The sequence below is a fragment of the Chelon labrosus genome (assembly GCF_963514085.1).
Source record: "Chelon labrosus genome assembly, chromosome: 24".
In the NCBI taxonomy this organism is placed as follows: Eukaryota; Metazoa; Chordata; class Actinopteri; order Mugiliformes; family Mugilidae; genus Chelon; species Chelon labrosus.
This window is the reverse complement of record NC_140357.1, coordinates 11332795-11341818: the sequence shown is the minus strand read 5'-3', so window position 1 is coordinate 11341818 and position 9024 is coordinate 11332795. Positions and strand designations below refer to the sequence as shown.

At 40.3% G+C, this 9024-nt stretch overlaps 2 long non-coding RNA genes across 2 annotated transcripts; one reads left to right on the top strand and one right to left on the bottom strand.

The window, feature by feature from the left end:
* The first annotated feature begins 3730 nt into the window (after positions 1–3730).
* On the top strand, positions 3731–4650 carry LOC311509039. The gene is made up of 3 exons (XR_014699787.1): positions 3731–3840; positions 3942–4136; positions 4448–4650. It is a non-coding gene; the product is annotated as an uncharacterized lncRNA (long non-coding RNA).
* A 916-nt stretch (positions 4651–5566) lies between these two features.
* Positions 5567–7633, bottom strand: LOC311508996. Its single transcript, XR_014699775.1, has 3 exons — positions 7456–7633; positions 6946–7054; positions 5567–6127 (listed from the first exon to the last, which is right to left on the bottom strand). It is a non-coding gene; the product is annotated as an uncharacterized lncRNA (long non-coding RNA).
* Positions 7634–9024: the final 1391 nt, after the last annotated feature.

Below are 9024 nucleotides of genomic sequence, written 5' to 3'. Positions count from 1 at the left end.
TATTTTTAGCCCAAAGCATTTAGTTACCTACTAAGTGTTGCCTTTCCGTTTGTAAAACATGGGGTCAAGTTGCACCGAGTCAAAATATCTTCAGTGAGGTCAGTTCTCACAAGGATAGAAGTACACAAACGAACACACACACACACACATTAACCTTCATCCAGTCGACTCCTGCAAACTGTCTGAAAAACAGCCTTTTCTCCTGAAAGGTCACAGCACAGATTTGAGTGACAGCTTTAAGTCCTGCGCTCATATTACAATCTGCAGCCGAGACGTCTTCCTGGGAAAGGCCGGGAGGACCGGGGGAAGCAATTAATTGTTATGAATAATGGGACAAATCTGGTCGGCATATGACCGCTAATGCTCCTTTTCTTCCTCTGGAGGATTAGGACGGCGATGGCGGCCCGCGCCGAGGCGTCTGCCAGCGACACTAATTGAAATGGGTGAAGGTGTCGACTGTCTTCTTCTATTACTTCACGTCAAAAAGGGAATTTCTGATCCAAACAGTCCTCCACAAATATGGAGAACCTCGCAAGAGAAGTCTTTGATTTTAAATTAGGCAAATTTTAGCTGCAGTTTGTTTGGCATTTATTTTTGAGAAATCTGGGGGGAGGATTATTTCCTATTTTTGTTGTTTTAGGCTCCATAATTAAAGAAATGTGCATTTTGTTCATATTTAACAATTAAACAGTGAATCTACCTTTTGTTTTCTTCACATCTTGAGATTAAAAACTTTAAAAAAGTGGAAAATATTATGTATTCATCAGGAATATTATTATCTTTCCCTCTTCCTGATCAGACTGATATTATATTCCTGTAAAGAAAACCTTCATACCTAGCATTAAAACCAAATAATGTTACTCAGCTGTAAATTATAAGAGACATAATTTCTTAAGGGTTTATTTTCCCCCCCTGACTCCCTCGCTGACTAATCTGGCCTCTCCTTGCATGTGTTAGCAGCGTTGGCGCCTCCCCCAGCCCTGGAAGCTCGAGTACCGGTGTCAGTAATTAGAAATTTACAAGTGGAGAATTATCAGCTGCTGTTCACAAACAAAAAAATAATAATAATGATGATGTTTTGATGAGTTTTAATTAGAACTGTGAGTTAAGAGCGGCGGGACCAGACGGGCCGCTAAAGCCCTCATTCCTTCAGCTAATAATTATGGTAAATAAGATGATAATTAACTGATGGCTCGAGAAATTAATCGACCTCTTGTGAGGAAACGGAGTTCAAATATTGATACGAGGAGAGCCCAGGTAACAGGAGCTGCTAATTTAATATGTCATTATTTGGTGTTATTTTCCTAATTGCAAGGGAAAGCTGTTAAATCACATGGAGAATGACAACCTGCCAGCTCTGACTTATCCTCCAGGGTGCTGCTTCAGGAGGGCCACGTTTTTATGGGGCGAATAATGGTTCAGACCTTTCTGGGAGACTCTTGAACCTCCTCTGGTGGAACAAAAAACCCCATTTTGCGAGGTGTCCTGACATTTACCTGGGTCATTCGCAGGCTTTGTGGGCCGTCGGCGTCGCAGACAGGAAGCTCTTTCAGCCCGGCGTTTCAATAGACATCTGCCAATCAAACCAGAATCTCTGCGTCCACATTCTCCCCCCGTGAAGAGGAGGCTTCACGCCAGCGGAGACAAGGCCTGCTTGTCTCGGAGTGGTGAGAACGAATGTCTCAACGAGAGGAATGTGTGCAGCAGTGTGTGTGCTTTTAGTGACGGCTTCTGATTCCTCCTACGCAGTGAAAAGTGAGCCTTTATGAAGAGTTTCCTAATCTGCTCAGATTGTGTCCGTGATGTGTTTCCGCCTGGCAACAATGCTCCCCTTTCACACTCGAGCCTTGTGCGGTGAGTCACTCAGCCGAACGTCGCTGGCCGTTAGTGAGTCTGAGTGGGCCGAGCAAATGTGTTGGGGGAGATGTGACATTAAAGCAGCTCTGTCTCCGTCTCTCTAGGGTTTTCGTCAAAAGCATCCGGGGTTAAGATGCTCCAAAACCTTTGAGATTTGGCTCGACTCCCGGAGGGAAGACTGGAAAGCCCAGTTAGAGGTTCAACCCTTTGGTAAGTTGGATAATTATGAGATCCGACACAGAAAGGGAAGGTCCAAAAAGCCCTTAGACACGTTACATTTACATCCCCAAAGGTTTTAAAATGGCTTATCCAACGTGTTTGACATTGTGGCTGTAGATAGTTCAGGTGTGGGTCCAATCCCTTGTTGCTGTGTGCGTTTTTAAGTTCAACGCCCACAGGTCATCTCTCAAAGGACGTATAGGTCATAAGGTCAAACTACTATAATTTTTACCTCTTCCTTGGTAGCTTAAAGTATTAGGTCTACAGGTATTTGAAAACTGAAAAGCTCTAAGAAAGACCAGAAGGTTGTGTGATCTAGTGTATTGGGCAGTTACAAGCAGTTGGTTCAATCCCTATGAAAAAAAAAAAGTCAGTGACTTTTCTCGTAGTCGTAGTTGGAAGTCTAAGGCTCAGTATGTGGATGTTCTCACTATAGAAAGAAAATGATAATTAAAATAATTGTTTAATAATTTTAATAATTAAAATAATAAACTAAAACGTAAACCGGAAGCAGCTCGTTGACTATTTTTACGTTCGTGAATAAAACACGAATTTATAATACAATATAATAATGATAATAATTTAGGATTTTATTAACAAAGACTGGTTAATTTAAAAGAACAAACAAAAAAAACACCCGAAGAGTTAATTAAAATTTATTTTTTACGTTTTTTTTTATATTTCGCATTAACCGGAAGTAGTCAACAGGTGACCGTTAATTAGCCTGATTCATGTTAAGCTAGCAGCGGAACTTCGGCTTCAAGCCAACGTGTAGTTTTTCTCCTATAATTAAATAACTTTCGACTCTATGAAGAAGAAATAAGTAAAAATTAACGGTTCAAAAAGACGTGAAGACACAGAGAGTTGTTTCCAGGTAAAGTAATATCGCGTGATAACGTTGTTCGTGTTTACCCGTTAGCTTCGAAGCTAATAGCGGAGTAGCTTGTGTTGTTTAGCTAAAGTTAAGAAGAAATATTCTGTAACTTTGCACCTGCTTCATCCTTAATATATTTAATAAATAGTTTTATCTGCAAATGTTCTCAAACCCTGTACAGACATGTTGATTTGTAAATGCTGTGACAGGATGTTCATGAAAACCACCTGGAGGAAAAGTTAATTCTCTTTTTTTCCTGTAATCTCATGCTCCACCAGACCAGTCCAGTAGGTGGCGGTAATGCACATTTAAGGTGGTTTGCTAACCGCTATTAAACATCAGAAGAAGAATAAACCGGAAGTAGTGAACAGGTGTCGGTTAATTAGGCTGATTGATGTTAAGCTAACAACGCAGCTTGTGTCTCAAGCTAACGTGTCGTTTGTCCTAAAATAAAATAACTTGTGACTCTTTGAAGAGAAAATTAAACAAAACAAACAAAAAAAAAAAAACATAAATAGACTCGAAGACATCGACCTCGTTATGTCCAGGTACAGTGATATCCAGTTAAAGTTGACTACCTGTTCGTGTTTACCTGTTAGCTTCGAAGCTAATAGCGGAGTAGCTTGTGTTGTTTTACTGGTTTGAGTATAAATTTGTTAACTTGTCTACACAGTAGGAAGCCAAGACTTGAACACAACAATATATTTAATAAATTGTTTTATCTGCAAATGTTCTCAAACAGACATGTTGTTGATTTGTAAATGTTGTGACAGGATGTTCAGGAAAACAGTCAGTGATGCAGTGAGTCTCCACCAGGACCAAGCCCTCAGCACGACCATGTTACTCCTGAAATCCTGCTCAGAGAAGAGGGAGAGGTCAGAGACTTCAAGGTAAATCCTGCAGGGATTCAGGATTCATACAGTTCACACTAAATGAATAGAAACATTTTGATTTCATTTGACCCTTGTGCATGTCCTCATCTCTGTTCCAGATTAACTTCAGCATGGACTCATGGAGAGACAGGTCTTAGAAGTGCTCCGTGGTGTTCACCAAACCAACAGATGATCCCTCTGCTTCTTCTGGGACTCTGAGCCAAGCGGTGACTGAGCAGGACGCTGGAAAGTGACCCAAGCCCAGGACATGTGTCTGATCTGTAGGAGGAAACACAGCCAGCGTCTAACTGCAGGTGTGTTGGCTGCTGTCGTCAGATACAGTCATGTTTCAGGATGATGTGAAATGATTTCATCAACTTTTGTTGCACTGCTGACAAGAATATGACTGAGGAGTCATTAGTGTCTCTTTATCCACTGACTAATGATCAAATTATCATGTACATTTGTCCTTTAATGAGAGGATGTCTCTTCTTTATTGTAAGAGCAGATCTAATATAATATGAAGAAACTGAACACTAACTTTCAGCATCAACATAAGCTAAAGTTTAATCTGTTTATCACTTGAGACATGAGACATCAACACATCCTCCTCCTTCTGTTTCAGGTGGGTCTGTGGGATTCTCCTGGTTGCTGCCAGCGTGATGGGCATCATGTGTTGGTCTCCTCCAACTTGAGAAACTGTTCAACAGCATCAGGAGCATCCAGTTCTTCATGGTAAGTTCAGCTTTTAGTTGTCTTCTTTCTGTCTGACCAGCAGTCTGCAGCCTGAAGATCACTATCTCAGTTTATTATAGAAATCAAAGGTGGAAAAGTTTTTATTTAATCACCTGTTGTAAATGATCTGAAATCAAGAACAGTAAACTGATGTATGTTTTTAGCAGGTGGGGGAACACGCTGATGGACGAGCGCGGTCCTGTTTGTCCACGATTACGTCTACTGCAGCCTTCAGGACAGCGCCGCAGAGAAGAACCTGGACGTGACGCTCTGCCTAAATGGAATGTTTTTGCTGTTTATTCATGTGTAAATAAAAGTCAGAAAAACCAGCTGGATGCGTTTCTGGTCATTGATAATGAGTGAATGCTGCTTTTTAAAACATGAACTCTACAGCTCTGACTGTTAGAGGGTTGAACAAAAGGTAAAAGTAAAGCTAAAACACTTAGCTGTTAGAGGGTTAAACCGTTAGAGAATTTAACAAAAGGTAAAGCGTGGTTTGTGAGAGGCTTTGCCTCTCACAAACCACGCCGCTTTAAGACAGTTGAGAGGGGAGAGGTGGGTTTGTGAGAGGCTCCGCTTCGCTCCGCCTCTCACAAACCCACCTCTCCCCTCTCACCTGTCTGTGAGGGAGAGTCTTTGGGAGGGAGGTGAGAGGTGGGGTTTGTGAGAGGTGTCTTCGCAACTGATACTTTGAGCTTGACACTCTGGGGATTGAACTCCTGATCTTATGGTTCGTGGACCTCATGCTTTACCCATTGAGCTATGCCACCCACCCACCCTACTATGATTCTTTCTCTGAAATAACTCAGGTGGTGAGGAGGACTGTCTGACCTGGAGATGAACACACACAACCTCCAAAACTTCACCACGGTGAACGACAGACAAACGTCCTTTTAAAGCCTCAGACTGATGTTTCACCACAAAATATTATGAACAATCCAGATAAAAAAATAAATAACTCATTCTTTGTTTGACAGAAAAGCTTTTATTTTCTCCAAAAACATTAAATCACATTTTAATACACTTTCCTCTTAGGCCTCACTGTGGAAGTACATTTTATCATTTAATAAAAATAAATCTGTCCAATGAAAGTGACTCTTATTTACAATTACTACCGTTTCACTGTAGTACTTGTTTTTTATACTACTGGCTGCAGGTACGAGAATATATTTCACTGTGCATGCGACAAATAAAACCTAGAAAAGATAGACATATCTTAGTTTCTCTACCATTTCTGCGGAGACTGTGCTGACCTGATGTCAGAAGGTTTCTCTGTGGAGCTCTGAGGAAAGGTACAGTATGAGAAGGTGACGAAGTCAGACGACGACTCGTCTTCAGTTTTCATCTGGAAACGAAAAGGACACGACACATCCTGGATTTACTGAAGGAGGAAGAGGACACAGAGACACAGAAACATTTAGAGGATTCATCAACGTCCACAAAATTCAAATTAATCTGAAAAATGACTGAATTCAGTCTAAATGACATGAACAGCTACAAACAAACAAGAGGAGGACGTTCCATGTGGAGTCAACCAGGAGTTCCCGCCTCAGACGTTGATCATTTGTTCCTGTTGAAGAGTTAACACATGTGATGGAAAGTCCAAAATATTAGAGACGCCGTTTATCTAATTATAGCTGCTTTTACAGACGGAGCCTCAACATTTTAATTTATAGACCAAGTATTGATTTAAACACTCCATCTACATTATTCTTCTTATTTACAGACAAATACAAACCTGATGTTCAAGTTTCTGTCAGATTTAACTCTGACATGACTGTATGTAGACAGCTGTTTGATTTTTATTATTTTATATTTCTGCTGCATCACTTTTAAATAAAGGTTCATCTTATCTGAAATAATCGCCCCATGTCTCTATAATTTTGAGATGATCAGTAATAGACTGAACTGTCAGGACATTTGTTTCTGCAGTGATCAGATCACACACTTTACTTATTAGTTTTATTGTTGATAAAACACAGAAAGTCTGCTTTAAATCAACATTTATTTTGTCAGTTTATTATTTTTCTAAACGCAGGTGGACTTCACCAACGTCTCTGAAATGTCCGATTTGTCCTGAACGCAGCAGAGCAGCAACACGTTGCCTCTGTCCGTGTGTTGGTTTAATGTTTCTACAGTGAGTTGACCAACTGTCAGTCAGTTCAGTGACTTAGTGGTGAACACTGAGACTGAGAGGAAGCAGCAGGTCAGTCTGCAGAGTCTGGTTTTACTCTTTAACGAGTCAATTCAACAGTCAGAGGCAGGAGGACGCTCACTGCTCTGAAAACAGACTCACCTGCGCAGGTGAACGCAGCCTGTTCATCAACACAAACACTGCAAACAAACCGACACCAGAGTAAAGGAGAAGAACGAGACAAACGTTTTTACCTTCAGCTGGAGAGAAGAAGCCACGACGATGAGACTGAAACATCCAGAGGAACAGGAGGAGGAGGAGGAGGAGTGATGAAGCTCAGATACATTAGAGTCACACCTGATCCTGATAGATTTAATCAACACAGAGGACAGGAAGTGGTTAGAAATCATGATCATGATCACTGCCCTCCAGTGGTCACCACCAGTAACTACAACTGTCCACATCCAATAACACTGAGATTCAAAGTGACTCATTTACTTAGAAGAGAAAACCCAGTAGAGAACAGATGTGATGGGGCAGGTGATCTATAAATCTTAGGACAAACGTCCTTTGTTTAAACTTTGTCAACAGCTGAAGTTCTGAAGATGTTGATTCAAATCTTACAATCTGATCATTTTGAAGCTCAACACCCAAAGAAACAGACTGAAAATATCTACGACCATCAGGAGTTTTATTGTGGAGTAAAAACAAAAAAAAAAGATTCATTTTAAAGCAGTTTTAAATAGTAATGTAATATACTATACCTATTTGGTGTCATTGGTTGCCTGGTTCCTGTTGTTTGGGTGAAGTCCTGGAAATCATCACGGCCGTGTCCCCTCTCGATGTTCTGGACCGATAGAAGGAGGAGGTTAGAACAAAACTGACTGACATTTACTAATGTCACTATTTTATTACTATCTGTTACTCTGCTATTATAAAAGAAGTCATAATGTCACAGTATAGTATGTTGAAAGAAAGTTAACATTTTAGTAAAAGTGAGGCAGCAACAAAAACACAGAGACATGAAGACAACTATTGCTGCTTGATAAAGGACAACCAGAGTCTCTGGTCCGCCTGGTTATGTTACAAGCTTAAAGGCAAATGTTTTCACGTTCTTAAAACTTTCTTCCACTCAGGTATTCTGAGTACAGGTGAACTTTCGTCTTTCATCACTTAGCAATAGCTGTCTTCATGTGTCTTTAGTTGTGGTTGAACTGGTGGTGGGGGACAGTCTGGCCTTTATTACTATAGTGGTCTGAATGGGTATCAAGGAATTTTAATAAATAAATGTGAAGTTGCAAAGAAAAAGTTTTGACATTGGACCTTCACATAAAAAAATAAAAGTTAAAGAGAAATCAAGACAGCTATTGCTGCTTGATTAAAGGACTGAAGTTGTGACAAGGTTTTGTTAAGTGAATAAAAGTAATAAAACTTTCTACAAAACGGCACAACTTCAGTCTTTCATCAAGTAGCAGTGGCTGTCTTGATGTCTCTTTAATTGTGGTTTCCTGTGTTGTTAGTTGATTTTCATCCTCACATTTACAGCTGGTGGTGGGGGACTAAACTTATTCACTAAACTGGTTTGAATGGGTATCAATGAATTTTAATCTGGGACTTTTATTAAATGATTTCATTGATAATTGTTTGATTTGAAGGATTTCAGGTTAACTCAGAGAAATAAACATTCACATTCGGTCACAATCATTCGTAAATTCAAATTACCCAAATGTTTGTTCCATGTGCTCCATCCACACCTGTCCAGGTAGAAGGCTAGACCGACAAACAGGAAGTGGAAGAATCCAATGTGATTCATAGAAGGGGGGGTTGGACTGTACCAAGCTGGGTATTGTAGAAGGGGTGTTTGGTAGTGCATTGAAATCTCAGACTTGATGAGCTGTTCCTTGTGTTTTACATACATGGGGTTAAATAACTTGAAAGATAATCACCCATGCAGTAATTAGTTAAATCCATGTGAATTTATATCATATAGGTATCTAGGTAACCGTGCACATGTGTTGTCATGTGGCCATAAATTCAGGAAGCACCCATCATTTCCATCATCTTGCTTCTCCGATGCAGAGTTTGAGGCGTCCATGGTGTCAGGACTTGGATTCACACCCACTCACACATATGTGTCTGTCTCAAAAGTCAGAGAAACAACCATAGACAGAAAGAAGAATCAAAGAGCAAGGAAAGCTGTGGAAGAAACCCACCTTTGCATTCAAGGCAAAGGATCGGAGACATCCTCAAATAAAGGTATACGTTTTAATTTTGTTTCTGTCTCATTTCTCCTTAATTCCAGGACAACATAAGTAAAAAGTGTCACCCCACCT